Source organism: Ranitomeya imitator, chromosome 8 (genome assembly GCF_032444005.1).
Source record: "Ranitomeya imitator isolate aRanImi1 chromosome 8, aRanImi1.pri, whole genome shotgun sequence".
Taxonomy (NCBI): Eukaryota; Metazoa; Chordata; class Amphibia; order Anura; family Dendrobatidae; genus Ranitomeya; species Ranitomeya imitator.
Genome location: NC_091289.1, coordinates 2,562,979 through 2,580,052, shown reverse-complemented (window position 1 = coordinate 2,580,052; position 17,074 = coordinate 2,562,979). Strand labels below are relative to the sequence as shown.

General features: G+C 54.3%; 1 protein-coding gene across 2 annotated transcripts in view; it reads right to left on the bottom strand.

Moving 5' to 3' along the window:
• The window catches only part of CAMKV (CaM kinase like vesicle associated), a 65,837-nt gene extending 52,520 nt beyond the window's left edge, over window positions 1–13,317 (bottom strand). For both annotated transcript variants that reach the window (XM_069736017.1, XM_069736019.1), the window contains exon 1: window positions 13,205–13,317. The gene's annotated coding sequence lies outside the window, so the exon portion shown is untranslated. The remainder of the gene's footprint in view (window positions 1–13,204) is intronic.
• Between the last annotated feature and the right edge of the window lie 3,757 nt (window positions 13,318–17,074).

Below are 17,074 nucleotides of genomic sequence, written 5' to 3'. Positions count from 1 at the left end.
GACTGGAGTTTCCATGCCGTTGCAGGTTATTGGGCGGTAGTTGGATGGAACTGTTCCTTTGTGAGCATCCTTCATGATCAGCACTGTTCTTCCTTGTGTTCGTGGGTGGTTGCCCACTTCCAGCAGTTGGCTCATCTGCTTTGTACTTGTCCAGCTTGGTCTTATTCTTGATCTTTACACCCTTCTGTATTTCTATTCGTTGGCTGACTTCTTGGTCACCTTGATCTTTGTCTCCAGTCTTCTTTTCCAAGGCATGTACTTCTGTTCTACTTGCAGGATTGGATCAGGATTTTCAGGGGGTTGCACATATTCTTCCAGGTGTTCATGTGGGGTGGTCCTGCCGTGCAGATGACATTGACAAGTTGTTTCTCAGTCAGTGGGCATGCAGGTCTTGTATGCATCCAGAGTTTCCTCATACACTTCATATATCCTCTCTCATTTGGACTGCGGTTACTAGCATTTCATCAGATTCCGGATCTCCATGTATGGTTTGTTCCAGCAGCCCATTTATCATCAGACTGTCCTGGTTCCTCCACATTTGACGCAGACCTTGTCATTCATCCTTGTTATTGACTCTTTGTTCGTCCCACTCATGTTTATTGAGGTAGGCACTATAGTGATAGTGGTCTTGCCCAAGGACCACGTTGGTGGTTGTGTACTTTAACCACTACGCTATAACAGCCACCTAAGGTAGGTATTATGGTGTTAGGAGATACTTTATTTTAATTTAAAAAAAATTCCACAGGGCAGAGACATGATTTGAACCCCAATCTCCCATGTATAGGCTGTGCACTTAACCATTACACTATACCAACCACACACTACATACATATTTTTTTTTCTTTCTTTTTTGCCTAAACTACAAATGAAATGTGTCATCTTTAACTTTAGGGTTTCAGAGATCTTTCATCTTCAACTTGCTTAACTGTTCACAATAACTAATTTTGACCAGAGAGGTCTAAACTTTTACATGCCACTGTATCTCTGTATACAGAGAGCTCCCCCTAGTGGTGGCTGCAGACAGGATCTTATCATGTATCTCTGTATACAGGGAGCTCCCCCTAGTGGTGGCTGCAGACAGGATCTTATCATGTATCTCTGTATACAGGGAGCTCCCCCTAGTGGTGGCTGCAGACAGTTGGCATATTTTGTGTATGATAATAGCTGTGTAGGAATGTTAGCTCTATGTAGATGAAATGTGATCCAAGGTACAGTGTCTTGCCTTATGTCACAGTACTGCGCCTCCCCTCTATTGACCCCTGCATTTGAGGTATAAGGAGAAGGTGTCATCTGTAGACTTGTAGGATGTATCAGAAACGAGGGTTCGGGGCTGAGACCCCACAGATGTCTTCATTCCTTTTTCTAATGATGTGTTCTTGGACTTGAGTTTGTGCGTCCGCCATCCTCATCCCGTTCTCTGCAGAACTTTATGGCTTCTGCCGCGTGATTACCCAATCTCTCAACCACGCACAACACACAACATGTCATTATCACCTAAATTTACAGCAGACCCTCCCCACAGCTGGAGCCCCCCACTTCGGGGACACGCGGAGGCCATTACTCAGTGTCCACGTGCAGCACGGCGGAGGTAATGGAGGCAATATGGAGCGGAGCCGACAGATTTCCCTGTAGGTTTTACATTCATATCCGAGAATATGCTGCTGTACGGCGGATCCTCAGCGCAGCAGCTGCGGGGTTCATGGAGTGGGGGAGGGGGAATTAACCCTTCCCTTTCACCAGGGTATGAGCGCTTCCAGCACTGGGAATACTGGTTCTGATGGCGGCTGGGCCCAGTGTAGGATCAGATTATTCCTGCAGCTCTAAACGGGGGGCAGCCGGGGGTCCGGCAACCTCTGGGCTCTTTAATGTTATGTATGGAGGAGACGACACGGAGTGGTGAGCCCCGGGGTCCAATACCACAGGTAACGCTCCTCTCCAGCATGAATGTGGCCCCCTGAGCCCCCATAGACGGCCCACACCGCAACATCTGTGTAATAATGCCAAACTGTGCCACTCTTGGGGGGGTCTGGGTGCCTATGAACATACCCCAAAAATCCATGGAGCAGAAAGCAGAGGAATTTACCCACACACCAAGGACAATGAGACCACTGCAATATCTACGGCTGCCCAGCCACAGGAACTACAAGTCCCAGAGTATCCTGCAAGTCTCGGCGTGTTCAGCACCACGGACAGCACGTCCTGCATGACAACGCCATACTCCCAGCATCGCCTCACCTCTTACCGAGCAGCCCTCGCAGCTGGGGGTTTGTTACTATTGATCCTTTTTCAGGCATTGTCCTTTGTGAACTTAAAGGTACCGGTAAGCAAATTTCTACTGCCAGAACCATGACCGTTTCCCTCTGGCCCTACAGGGGAGGTGCCCCCGATATGGGGGTCAGGACCCAGCACCAGTTGCGGGGACATCTCCTGTGTACAGCGGCCTCTTCAGGTCACCACAGATTACGGGGACATCTCCTGTGTACAGCGTCCTCTTCAGATCACCACAGATTGCGGGGACATCTCCTGTGTACAGCGCCCTCTTCAGGTCACCACAGATTACGGGGACATCTCCTGTGTACGGCGTCCTCTTCAGGTCACCACAGATTACGGGGCATCTCCTGTGTACAGCGCCCTCTTCAGGTCACCACAGATTGCGGGGCATCTCCTGTGTACAACGCCCTCTTCAGATCACCACAGATTGCGGGGCATCTCCTGTGTACAGCGTCCTCTTCAGGTCACCACAGATTGCGGGGACATCTCCTGTGTACAGCGCCCTCTTCAGGTCACCACAGATTGCGGGGACATCTCCTGTGTACAGCGTCCTCTTCAGGTCACCACAGATTGCAGGGACATCTCCTGTGTACAGCGTCCTCTTCAGGTCACCACAGATTGCGGGACATCTCCTGTGTACAGCGCCCTCTTCAGGTCACCACAGATTGCGGGGACATCTCCTGTGTACAGCGTCCTCTTCAGGTCACCACAGATTGTGGGGGCATCTCCTGTGTACAGCGTCCTCTTCAGGTCACCACAGATTGCGGGGACATCTCCTGTGTACAGCGCCCTCTTCAGGTCACCACAGATTGCGGGGACATCTCCTGTGTACAGCGTCCTCTTCAGGTCACCACAGATTGCAGGGACATCTCCTGTGTACAGCGTCCTCTTCAGGTCACCACAGATTGCGGGACATCTCCTGTGTACAGCGCCCTCTTCAGGTCACCACAGATTGCGGGGACATCTCCTGTGTACAGCGTCCTCTTCAGGTCACCACAGATTGTGGGGGCATCTCCTGTGTACAGCGTCCTCTTCAGGTCACCACAGATTGCGGGGCATCTCCTGTGTACAGCGTCCTCTTCAGGTCACCACAGATTGTGGGGGCATCTCCTGTGTACAGCGTCCTCTTCAGGTCACCACAGATTGCGGGGCATCTCCTGTGTACAGCGTCCTCTTCAGGTCACCACAGATTGTGGGGGCATCTCCTGTGTACAGCGCCCTCTTCAGGTCACCACAGATTGCAGGGACATCTCCTGTGTACAGCGTCCTCTTCAGGTCACCACAGATTGCGGGGCATCTCCTGTGTACAGCGTCCTCTTCAGGTCACCACAGATTGTGGGGGCATCTCCTGTGTACAGCGTCCTCTTCAGGTCACCACAGATTGCGGGGCATCTCCTGTGTACAGCGTCCTCTTCAGGTCACCACAGATTGTGGGGGCATCTCCTGTGTACAGCGCCCTCTTCAGGTCACCACAGATTGCGGGGGCATCTCCTGTGTACAGCGCCCTCTTCAGGTCACCACAGATTGTCCCTTGTGTCCAGGTCTGGACTCGCCCTCCAGAATGTCCATCTTGATGACTTGAAGTCACTCAGGGTGAAAGGTGAAATTCCTCCTCATCTTCAGCTTTTTAGCAGTAGACGGAAGGTTCTGATGTGAAATTGTCTGATGTTTGTTCTGTCCATATTCCCCTCCCCCTTGGCTAAAGACCCAGTTCCAACTGCTAAAAACCATCCCCAGAGCACAATGCTGCCCCCATCATGGCTCACTGTGGGGATGGGGGGGGGTCTCCTGGTGATGAGCAGTGTCGGCTTTACACCTTTTGGATTTATGGCTGCAGTTCCCCCTCGGTCTCAGACAGATCACGCTTCCTGCTTCTGGCCGACATGATGGAGGTTTTGGCAGAAAAGGCTCCATATTGCCACTCAACAAATCGCTGTAAATGATGGCAGCCGAGCCCCCCTGACTTATGTTACATGAGGGAAATGTGACCAACTGATACTGAACACAACCACAGCTCCAATAAGAGGGTGCATATACTTATGCAACCACATTGTGTTGTGTTATTTTCCCTTAAAATGATTTTACTTTTTCAATAGACGACAGGCCATCACCAGACCCCCGATGACTGAGGTGCCTGGCCGTCACCAGACCCCTGATGACTGAGGCGCCTAGCCGTCACCAGACCCCCAATGACTGAGGCACCGGGCCATCACCAGACCCCCGATGACTGAGGCGCCTGGCCATCACCAGACCCCCGATGACTGAGGCACCGGGCCATCACCAGACCCCCGATGACTGAGGCGCCTGGCCATCACCAGACCCCCGATGACTGAGGTGCCTGGCCGTCACCAGACCCCTGATGACTGAGGAATCGGGCCATCACCAGACCCTGATGACTGAGGCGCCTGGCCGTCACCAGACCCCCAATGATTTACATTTCTGTAACCCTTTCATATCTGCAGCATATATCACACTGATAGATATACACACACATTCCCTGACAGAAGTTATGTCGCTTATCCATGTTATGTAAATAAAAACTTATAACCTGACGTTACATTAATCCATTGGTTGTATAAATTTTTCTTTTGAAAGCTGAAACCCTCCGAAATGTGAATTAGGTTAAGAAAATAAATTGGCATCAATGCAGAAATATTGATCAGTTAATGGACACAGAATGGTCAGATTTTGGCAAGACAAAAGTTTTGTCGCCTGGTCATATAATGCACCCAATGCTAGTATACATCCTCACCTGTGCTCAGTAAATGATCGGATAATTAGTGTGTGTGTATAAAAAGAAACCCAGCACCCCAGACCTTCACTTGAACTGCAACTTGAGCTCTACAACATGCCAAAAATCTACCCTGCAACCAAAGCCTGGATTATCAAGAGGCTGAAGACCAGATCCACTGCAGAGGTGGCTGGCACCTTTAATGTGTCTCAGCGTCAAGTACAAAGAATTAAAAAAAACATTTGAAGAGACTGGAGATGTTTGACAAGCCCAGGTCCGACAGACCCCACAAGACAACTGCTGAGGAGAAACGTTTGTTGGTTAGAAAATCCAAAGCAAGCCCCTCTAACCCTGCAGCAGAGCTCCAACAGGCCTGGTCACCTCAAGCCCCTGTGTCAACTAGAACAGTTTGTAGGATTCTATCTGGAAATGGCCTCCATGGTGGAATCAGTGCCCAAAAGCCAGCACTAAACAAAAGTCCCACAGCTGCTAAACAGATGGACGCTGGAAAAGTGGCAGAAGGTGGATTTCTCTGATGAATCTTCAGTAGAATTACACAACAGCAGCCGCAAATACTGCAGGAGACCTACTGGAGCCCGTATGGATCCAAAATACACCCAGAAAACAGTTACATTTGGTGGTGGAACGATCATGGTCCGGGGTTACATTCAGTGTGGGGTTGTGCAAAACATTTGCAAGGTGGAAGGCAATATCAATAGCCTAAAATATCAAGTAGTATTAGCTACCTCTTATATTCCAAATCATAAAAGGGGTCAAATTCTGCAGCAGGATAGTGCTCCATCTCATACATCCATCTCTACAACAAAGTTCCTCCAGGCAAAAAATATCAAGGTGCTCAAGGACCGGCAACCCGGTCACCAGACATGGACATCATTGAGCATGTTTGGGGTAGGATGAAAGAGGAAGCTTGGAAGACAAAACCAAAGAATCTAGATGAACTCTGGGAGGCAGGTAAGACGGCATTCTGTGCTATTCCTGATGACTTCATTAATAAATTGTATGAATCATTGTTAAACCGCATGGATGCCGTCCTTCCAGCTCATGGAAGTCACACAAAATATTAAGTATGACTCTAATAGCACCACAACTTCATTCACCAATGTAATGCAACATATATTTGTGTTTTAAGGTAATTATTTGTTTGAACATCACATTACTTTCTGTGGGCGACAAAACTTTTGTCTTGCCAAAATCTGACCATTCTGTGTCCATTAACTGATCAATATTTCTGCATTGATGCCAATTTATTTTCTTAACCTAAACCACATTTCGGAGGGTTTCAGCTTTCAAAATAAAAATTTATACAACCAGTGGATGAATGTAACGTCAGGTTATAAGCTTTCATTTACATAACATGGAGAAGCGACATAACTTCTGTCAGGGAGTGTACAGTATACACACATACGCACATATAAATACAGTCATGGCCAGAAGTTTTGAGAATGACACCAAAATTCTATTTTCACATGATCTGCTGCCCTCTGATTTTTATTAGTGTTTGTCTGATGTTTATATCACATACAGAAATATAATTGTCATCATATTATGAGTACCAATAGGTTATATTGACAGTTAGAATGAGTTAACGCAGCAAGTCAATATTTGCAGTGTTGACCCTTCTTCTTCAAGACCTCTGCAATTCTCCCTGGCATGCTCTCATCAATCAACTTCTGGACCAAATCCTGACTGATAGCAGTCCATTCTTGCATAATCAATGCTTGCATTTTGCCAGAATTTGTTGGTTTTTGTTTGTCCACCCGTCTCTTGATGATTGACCACAAGTTCTCAATGGGATTAGGATCTGGGGAGTTTCCAGGCCATGGACCCAAAATCTCTATGTTTTGTTCCATGAGCCATTTAGTTATCACCTTTGCTTTATGGCAAGGTGCTCCATCATGCTGGAAAAGGCATTGTTGGGCGCCAAACTGCTCTTGGACGGTTGGGAGAAGTTGCTCTTGGAGGACATTCTGGTACCATTCTTTATTCATGGCTGTGTTTTTAGGCAAGACTGAGTGAGCCGATTCCCTTGGCTGAGAAGCAACCCCACACATGAATGGTTTCAGGATGCTTTGCCGTTGGCATGAGACAAGACTGGTGAGAGCGCTCACCTTCTCTTCTCCGAATAAGCTGTTTTCCAGATGTCCCAAACAATCGAAAAGGGGATTCATCAGAGAAAATGACTTTGCCCCAGTCCTCAGCAGTCCACTCCCTGTACCTTTTGCAGAATATCAGTTGGTCCCTGATGTTTTTTCTGGAGATAAGTGGCTTCTTTGCTGCCCTCCTTGAAACCAGGCCTTGCTCAAAGAGTCTCGCCTCACAGTGCGTGCAGAAGCACTCCCACCAGCCTGCTGCCATTCCTGAGCAAGCTCGGCACTGCTGGTAGTCCGATCCCGCAGCTGAAACAGTTTGAAGATCCGATCCTGGCGCTTGCTGGTCTTTCTTGGGCGCCCTGGAGCCTTTGTGACAACAATGGAAGCTCTCTCCTTGAAGTTCTTGATGATGCGATAGATTGTTGACTCAGGTGCAATCTTTGTAGCTGCGATACTCTTCCCTGTTAGGCCATTTTTGTGCAGTGCAATGATGGCTGCACGTGTTCCTTTAGAGATAACCATGGTTAACTGAAGAGAAACAATGATACCAAGCACCAGTCTCCTTTTAAAGTGTCCAGTGATGTCATTCTTACTTAATCATGACTGATTGATCGCCAGCCCTGTCCTCATCAACACCCACACCTGTGTTAATGGATCAATCACTAAAACGATGTTAGCTGCTCCGTTTAAGGCAGGACCGCAATGATGTTGAAATGTGTTTTGGGGGTTAAAGTTCATTTTCTGGGCAAATATTGACTTTGCAAGTACAGTAATTGCTGTTAAGCTGATCACTCTGACATTCAGGAGTATATGCAAATTGCCATTAGAAAAAATTAAGCAGTAGACTTTGGAAAAATTAATATTTGTCTCATTCTCAAAACTTTTGGCCATGACTGTACATACATACACACACAGCAAAAGCCCCCTGGACACAACACATCTCTCCTTACATTCAGTGTTTGGTCGGATTACCGGCTGTAAAATTCTCACGTTACATAATCACATTTTACATGAATCCTGTCTGTGATTTTCCTGCCCTCAGTAATCTCTATAGGAGGCAAATATTAAATATCCTCCATAATGCAGGGTCCGAACCGCGGATAACAACCCCCAACAGACCCCGCAATGCACACGACAACTGCCGGTGACATCTACTACATTATCTGTTCTCAGGGAATTATCACTGTGTTACATAGGACTGCAGGTGACATTACATTGTCTGTAGTAAGAGAGTTATCACTGTGTTATCTGTGGTGTTACATAGGACTGCAGGGACATCACTACATTATCGGCAGCGTTACATGGGACTGCATTGTCTGCACTTGCTGTCCCCTATAGCTATTCCATATGTGCTAGGACTTTGTGATCCGGCATTTCCGCTCTTTACAGCCCGCAGTCATGTGCACATCTCACCCTCACAGGGTTGGGCTCAGGCTGGGACTTGTAGTGCAGGTTAACAGCGCAGGAATCTCACAGAGAATATTCCATGGACGGACCCACATCCAGAACACAATGTCCATCCTTGATGGCACCAAGGTGATTCCTGCCTGACACATCCTGGTGGAACAAGACCCCCCGTGAGTGACCATACTGTGGGGGGCTGCGCACACAATGTGACTTCAGGGGTTAACTGCACAGAACAAACAAGGTGATGGATCCCTCCGCATGGCAGCTGAGAAGTGGTCGACCCCCAGAGGACATCCTGCGAGGTAGCTCCATTATACCATACACCAGGACGGCCCGGGGGCCCCCATTATACCATACACCAGGACGGCCCGGGGCCCCCATTATACCATACACCAGGACGGCCCGGGGGGCTCCATTATACCATACACCAGGACGGCCCGAGGGACTCCATTATACCATACACCAGGACGGCCCGGGGCCCCCATTATACCATACACCAGGACGGCCCGGGGGGCTCCATTATACCATACACCAGGACGGCCCGGGGCCCCCATTATACCATACACCAGGACGGCCCGGGGGGCTCCATTATACCATACACCAGGACGGCCCGGGGGGCTCCATTACACCACACGCCAGGACAACCGGGGGCCCCCATTATACCATACACCAGGACAACCGGGGGCCCCCATTATACCATACACCAGGACGGCCCGGGAGCCCCCATTATACCATACACCAGGACGGCCGGGGGCCCCCATTATACCACACACCAGGACAACCGGGACCCCCATTATACCATACACCAGGACGACCGGGGGGCTCCATTATACCATACACCAGGACGACCGGGGGGCTCCATTATACCATAGACTGAGGCCAGGACCGGGGGGCTCCATTATACCATACATTGAGGCCAGGACCGGGGGGCCCCCATTATACCATACACCAGGACGACCGGGACCCCCATTATACCATACACCAGGACGACCGGGGGGCTCCATTATACCATAGACTGAGGCCAGGACCGGGGGGCTCCATTATACCATACATTGAGGCCAGGACCGGGGGGCTCCATTATACCATACACTGAGGGTCCTCCCATTCATCATGGCAACCGGGATCGGGGGGCCACATGATGAGAGGTCTCGGGGTCCCCACATTAGCAGGGGTTGAGGGATCAAACCGATGGGGCCACGGAGTGGAGGACGAGCTCCTGCACAGATTGGGAGGTGAGGGATCTCTGCCAAAATAGGAACAAATAACATCTCTGGAGGAGGAATCCATTAACCCCTCACTGCTCAGGAGCAAACACGTGGAGCTGCCGGCGGATCACTGCTCCCACTGAAGGGTTAACAGGAGCAGCTGACGGGAGCAGAGCACTAGTAGCGGACCGCAGGGAGAGGCGAGCGCGGGGAGCGGAGCCCGGGGAGAGGCGAGCGCGGGGAGCGGAGCCCGGGGAGAGGCGAGAGCGGGGAGCGGAGCCCGGGGAGAGGCGAGCGCGGATAGCGGAGCCCGGGGAAAGGGGAGCGGAGCCCGGGGAAAGGGGAGCGGAGTCCAGGTATAGGGGAGTGCTGATAGCAGATCCCAGGGAAAGGGGAGCGGAGCCCGGGGACAGGGGAGCGCGGATAGCGGAGCCCGGGGAGAGGGGAGCGCGGATAGCGGAGCCCGGGGAGAGGCGAGCGCGGGGAGCGGAGCCCGGGGAGAGGCGAGCGCGGGGAGCGGAGCCCGGGGAGAGGCGAGCGCGGGGAGCGGAGCCCGGGGAGAGGCGAGAGCGGGGAGCGGAGCCCGGGGAGAGGCGAGCGCGGATAGCGGAGCCCGGGGAAAGGGGAGCGGAGCCCGGGGAAAGGGGAGCGGAGTCCAGGTATAGGGGAGTGCTGATAGCAGATCCCAGGGAAAGGGGAGCGGAGCCCGGGGACAGCGGATAGCGGAGCCCGGGGAGAGGGGAGCGCGGATAGCGGAGCCCGGGGAGAGGCGAGCGCGGGGAGCGGAGCCCGGGGAGAGGCGAGCGCGGGGAGCGGAGCCCGGGGAGAGGCGAGCGCGGGGAGCGGAGCCCGGGGAGAGGCGAGCGCGGGGAGCGGAGCCCGGGGAGAGGCGAGCGCGGGGAGCGGAGCCCGGGGAGAGGCGAGCGCGGGGAGCGGAGCCCGGGGAGAGGCGAGCGCGGGGAGCGGAGCCCGGGGAGAGGCGAGCGCGGGGAGCGGAGCCCGGGGAGAGGCGAGCGCGGGGAGCGGAGCCCGGGGAGAGGCGAGCGCGGGGAGCGGAGCCCGGGGAGAGGCGAGCGCGGGGAGCGGAGCCCGGGGAGAGGCGAGCGCGGGGAGCGGAGCCCGGGGAGAGGCGAGCGCGGGGAGCGGAGCCCGGGGAGAGGCGAGCGCGGGGAGCGGAGCCCGGGGAGAGGCGAGCGCGGGGAGCGGAGCCCGGGGAGAGGCGAGCGCGGGGAGCGGAGCCCGGGGAGAGGCGAGCGCGGGGAGCGGAGCCCGGGGAGAGGCGAGCGCGGGGAGCGGAGCCCGGGGAGAGGCGAGCGCGGGGAGCGGAGCCCGGGGAGAGGCGAGCGCGGGGAGCGGAGCCCGGGGAGAGGCGAGCGCGGGGAGCGGAGCCCGGGGAGAGGCGAGCGCGGGGAGCGGCGAGCGCGGGGAGCGGAGCCCGGGGAGAGGCGAGCGCGGGGAGCGGAGCCCGGGGAGAGGCGAGCGCGGGGAGCGGAGCCCGGGAGAGGCGAGCGCGGGGAGCGGAGCCCGGGGAGAGGCGAGCGCGGGGTGCGGAGCCCGGGGAGAGGCGAGCGCGGGGAGCGGAGCCCGGGGAGAGGCGAGCGCGGGGAGCGGAGCCCGGGGAGAGGCGAGCGCGGGGAGAGGCGTGCGCGGGGAACGGAGCCCAGGGAGAGGCGAGCGCGGGGAACGGAGCCCGGGGAGAGGCGAGCGCGGGGAGCGGAGCCCAGGGGAGCGGAGCCCAGGGGAGCGGAGCCCGGGTATAGGGGAGCGCTGATAGCAGATCCCAGGGAAAGGGGAGCGGAGTCCGGGGAGAGGGGAGCGGAGCCCGGGGGTAGAGAAGAGCGCAAATAGCGGAGCCCGGGGAGAGCTGATAGCGGAGCCTGGGGAGAGGGGAGCGGAGCCCGGGGAGAGGGGAGCGGAACGCTGATAGCAGAGCCAGGGTAGAGGGAAGCGGAGCCCGGGGAGAGGCGAGCGCGGGGAGCGGAGCCCGGGTATAGGGGAGCGCTGATAGCAGATCCCAGGGAAAGGGGAGCGGAGCCCGGGGAGAGGGGAGCAGAGTCCGGGGAGAGGGGAGCGGAGTCCGGGGAGAGGGGAGCGGAGTCCGGGGAGAGGGGAGCGCGGATAGCGAAGCCCGGGGAAAGGGGAGCGGAGTCCGGGGAGAGGGGAGCGCGGATAGCGGAGCCCGGGGAAAGGGGAGCGGAGTCCGGGTATAGGGGAGTGCTGATAGCAGATCCCAGGGAAAGGGGAGCGGAGCCCGGGGAGAGGGGAGCGCAGATAGCGGAGCCCGGGGAAAGGGGAGCGCGGATAGCAGATCCCAGGGAAAGGGGAGCGCGGATAGCAGATCCCAGGGAAAGGGGAGCGGAGCCCGGGGAGAGGGGAGCGGAGTCCGGGGAGAGGGGAGCGCGGATAGCAGATCCCAGGGAAAGGGGAGCGGAGCCCGGGGAGAGCGGATAGCGGAGCCCGGGGAAAGGGGAGCGGAGTCCGGGGAGAGGGGAGCGCGGATAGCGGAGCCCGGGGAAAGGGGAGCGGAGTCCGGGTATAGGGGAGTGCTGATAGCAGATCCCAGGGAAAGGGGAGCGGAGCCCGGGGAGAGGGGAGCCCGGATAGCGGAGCCCGGGGAAAGGGGAGCGGAGCCCGGGGAGAGGGGAGCGCAGATAGCGGAGCCCGGGGAAAGGGGAGCGCGGATAGCGGAGCCCGGGGAAAGGGGAGCGCGGATAGCAGATCCCAGGGAAAGGGGAGCGCGGATAGCAGATCCCAGGGAAAGGGGAGCGGAGCCCGGGGAGAGCGGATAGCGGAGCCCGGGGAAAGGGGAGCGGAGTCCGGGGAGAGCGGATAGCGGAGCCCGGGGAAAGGGGAGCGGAGTCCGGGTATAGGGGAGTGCTGATAGCAGATCCCAGGGAAAGGGGAGCGGAGCCCGGGGAGAGGGGAGCGGAGTCCGGGGAGAGGGGAGCGCGGATAGCAGATCCCAGGGAAAGGGGAGCGGAGCCCGGGGAGAGCGGATAGCGGAGCCCGGGGAAAGGGGAGCGGAGTCCGGGGAGAGGGGAGCGCGGATAGCGGAGCCCGGGGAAAGGGGAGCGGAGTCCGGGGAGAGGGGAGCCCGGATAGCGGAGCCCGGGGAAAGGGGAGCGGAGCCCGGGGAGAGGGGAGCGCAGATAGCGGAGCCCGGGGAAAGGGGAGCGCGGATAGCGGAGCCCGGGGAAAGGGGAGCGCGGATAGCAGATCCCAGGGAAAGGGGAGCGGAGCCCGGGGAGAGCGGATAGCGGAGCCCGGGGAAAGGGGAGCGGAGTCCGGGGAGAGCGGATAGCGGAGCCCGGGGAAAGGGGAGCGGAGTCCGGGTATAGGGGAGTGCTGATAGCAGATCCCAGGGAAAGGGGAGTGGAGCCCGGGGAGAGGGGAGCGCTGATAGCGGAGCCCGGGGAGCATAGCACAAGGAGCGGAGCAGGGTGTGATCCGCCGCCGCCGCCGTCCTCGTCCCCTCTCACCTCGGGGTGGTGGCGCTGCTGGAGATCGGCTGCTTCTCTCCTCACTGCTCCTCCATGTGTTCTGCACTCACAGCCGCTCAGGAAACTTACAGCTTCCAAGTGACACGAGGACCCGCCCATACACAAGGGGGAGGGGCTCTAATGACATCACAGGTAAACTTTAGGCCCCTCCCCCGCTTGTTCTCCAGAGTGAAAAGAATGGTGGTGATAATGATGAGGAGGATGGTGGTGATAATGATGAGGAGGATGGTGGTGATAGTGATGAGGATGGTGGTGATAGTGATGAGGAGGATGGTGGTGATAGTGATGAGGATGGTGGTGATAGTGATGAGGAGGATGGTGGTGATAGTGATGAGGAGGATGGTGATAGTGATGAGGATGGTGGTGATAGTGATGAGGAGGATGGTGGTTATAGTGATGAGGAGGATGGTGGTGATAGTGATGAGGAGGATGGTGGTGATAGTGATAAGGATGGTGGTGATAGTGATGAGGAGGATGGTGGTGATAGTGATGAGGAGGATGGTGGTGATAGTGAGGAGGATGGTGGTGATAGTGAGGGGGATGGTGGTGATAGTGATGAGGATGGTGGTGATAGTGATGAGGAGGGTGGTGGTTATAGTGATGAGGATGGTGGTGATAGTGATGAGGAGGATGGTGGTGATAGTGATGAGGATGGCGGTGATAGTGATGAGGAGGATGGTGGTGATAGTGATGAGGAGGATGGTGGTGATAGTGATGAGGAGGATGGTGGTGATAGTGATGAGGAGGATGGTGGTGATAGTGATGAGGAAGATGGTGTTGATAGTGATGAGGAGCATGGTGGTGATAGTGATGAGGATGGTGGTGATAGTGATGAGGAGGATGGTGGTGATAGTGATGAGGATGGTGGTGATAGTGATGAGGAGGATGGTGGTGATAGTGATGAGGATGGTGGTGATAGTGATGAGGAGGATGGTGGTGATAGTGATGAGGAGGATGGCGGTGATAGTGATGAGGAGGATGGTGGTGATAGTGATGAGGAGGATGGTGGTGATAGTGATGAGGAGGATGGTGGTGATAGTGATGAGGAGGATGGTGGTGATAGTGATGAGGAGGATGGTGTTGATAGTGATGAGGATGGTGGTGATAGTGATGAGGAGGATGGTGGTGATAGTGATGAGGATGGTTGTGATAGTGATGAGGAGGATGGTGGTGATAGTGATGAGGAGGATGGTGGTGATAGTTAGGAGGATGGTGGTGATAGTGATGAGGATGGTGGTGATAGTGATGAGGAGGGTGGTGGTTATAGTGATGAGGAGGATGGTGGTGATAGTGATGAGGAGGATGGTGGTTATAGTGATGAGGAGGATGGTGGTGAGAGTGATGAGGAGGATGGCGGTGATAGTGATGAGGAGGATGGTGGTGATAGTGATGAGGAGGATGGTGGTGATAGTGATGAAGATGGTGATAGTGATGAGGAGGATGGTGGTGATAGTGATGAGGATGGTGGTGATAGTGATGAGGAGGATGGTGGTGATAGTGATGAGGAGGATGGTGGTGATAGTGATGAAGATGGTGGTGATAGTGATGAGGAGGATGGTGGTTATAGTGATGAGGATGGTGGTGATAGTGATGAGGAGGATGGTGGTGATAGTGATGAGGATGGTGGTGATAGTGATGAGGATGCTGGTGATAGTGATGAGGAGGATGGTGGTGATAGTGATGAGGATGGTGGTCATAGTGATGAGGAGGGTGGTGGTTATAGTGATGAGGAGGATGGTGGTGATAGTGATGAAGATGGTGGTGATAGTGATGAGGAGGATGGTGGTTATAGTGATGAGGAGGATGGTGGTGATAGTGATGAGGAGGATGGTGGTGATAGTGATGAGGAGGATGGCGGTGATAGTGATGAGGAGGATGGTGGTGATAGTGATGAAGATGGTGGTGATAGTGATGAGGAGGATGGTGGTGATAGTGATGAGGATGGTGGTGATAGTGATGAGGAGGATGGTGGTGATAGTGATGAGGATGGTGGTGATAGTGATGAGGATGCTGGTGACAGTGATGAGGAGGATGGTGGTGATAGTGATGAGGATGGTGGTGATAGTGATGAGGAGGATAGTGGTGATAGTGATGAGGAGGATGGTGGTGATAGTGATGAGGATGCTGGTGATAGTGATGAGGAGGATGGTGGTGATAGTGATGAAGATGGCGGTGATAGTGATGAGGAGGATGGTGGTGAGAGTGATGAGGAGGATGGTGGTGATAGTGATGAGGATGGTGGTGATAGTGATGAGGATGGTGGTGAGAGTGATGAGGAGGATGGTAGTGATAGTGATGAAGATGGTGGTGATAGTGATGAGGAGGATGGTGGTGATAGTGATGAGGAGGATGGTGGTGAGAGTGATGAGGAGGATGGTGGTGATAGTGATGAGGATGGTGGTGATAGTGATGAGGAGGATGGTGGTGATAGTGATGAGGAGGATGGTGGTGATAGTGATGAGGAGGATGGTGGTGATAGTGATGAGGATGGTGGTGATAGTGATGAGGAGGATGGTGGTGATAGTGATGAGGATGGTGGTGATAGTGATGAGGAGGATGGTGGTGATAGTGATGAGGAGGATGGTGGTGAGAGTGATGAGGAGGATGGTGGTGATAGTGATGAGGATGGTGGTGATAGTGATGAGGAGGATGGTGGTGATAGTGAGGAGGATGGTGGTGATAGTGATGAGGATGGTGGTGATAGTGATGAGGAGGGTGGTGGTTATAGTGATGAGGAGGATGGTGGTGATAGTGATGAGGAGGATGGTGGTTATAGTGATGAGGAGGATGGTGGTGATAGTGATGAGGAGGATGGTGTTGATAGTGATGAGGAGCATGGTGGTGATAGTGATGAGGATGGTGGTGATAGTGATGAGGAGGATGGTGGTGATAGTGATGAGGATAGTGGTGATAGTGATGAGGAGGATGGTGGTGATAGTGATGAGGAGGATGGTGGTGATAGTGAGGAGGATGGTGGTGATAGTGATGAGGATGGTGGTGATAGTGATGAGGAGGGTGGTGGTTATAGTGATGAGGAGGATGGTGGTGATAGTGATGAGGAGGATGGTGGTTATAGTGATGAGGAGGATGGTGGTGATAGTGATGAGGAGGATGGCGGTGATAGTGATGAGGAGGATGGCGGTGATAGTGATGAGGAGGATGGTGGTGATAGTGATGAAGATGGTGATAGTGATGAGGAGGATGGTGGTGATAGTGATGAGGAGGATGGTGGTGATAGTGATGAAGATGGTGGTGATAGTGATGAGGAGGATGGTGGTTATAGTGATGAGGATGGTGGTGATAGTGATGAGGAGGATGGTGGTGATAGTGATGAGGATGGTGGTGATAGTGATGAGGATGCTGGTGATAGTGATGAGGAGGATGGTGGTGATAGTGATGAGGATGGTGGTGATAGTGATGAGGAGGATGGTGGTTATAGTGATGAGGAGGATGGTGGTGATAGTGATGAAGATGGTGGTGATAGTGATGAGGAGGATGGTGGTTATAGTGATGAGGAGGATGGTGGTGATAGTGATGAGGAGGATGGTGGTGATAGTGATGAGGAGGATGGCGGTGATAGTGATGAGGAGGATGGTGGTGATAGTGATGAAGATGGTGGTGATAGTGATGAGGAGGATGGTGGTGATAGTGATGAGGATGGTGGTGATAGTGATGAGGAGGATGGTGGTGATAGTGATGAGGATGGTGGTGATAGTGATGAGGATGCTGGTGATAGTGATGAGGAGGATGGTGGTGATAGTGATGAGGATGGTGGTGATAGTGATGAGGAGGATGGTGGTGATAGTGATGAGGAGGATGGTGGTGATAGTGATGAGGATGCTGGTGATA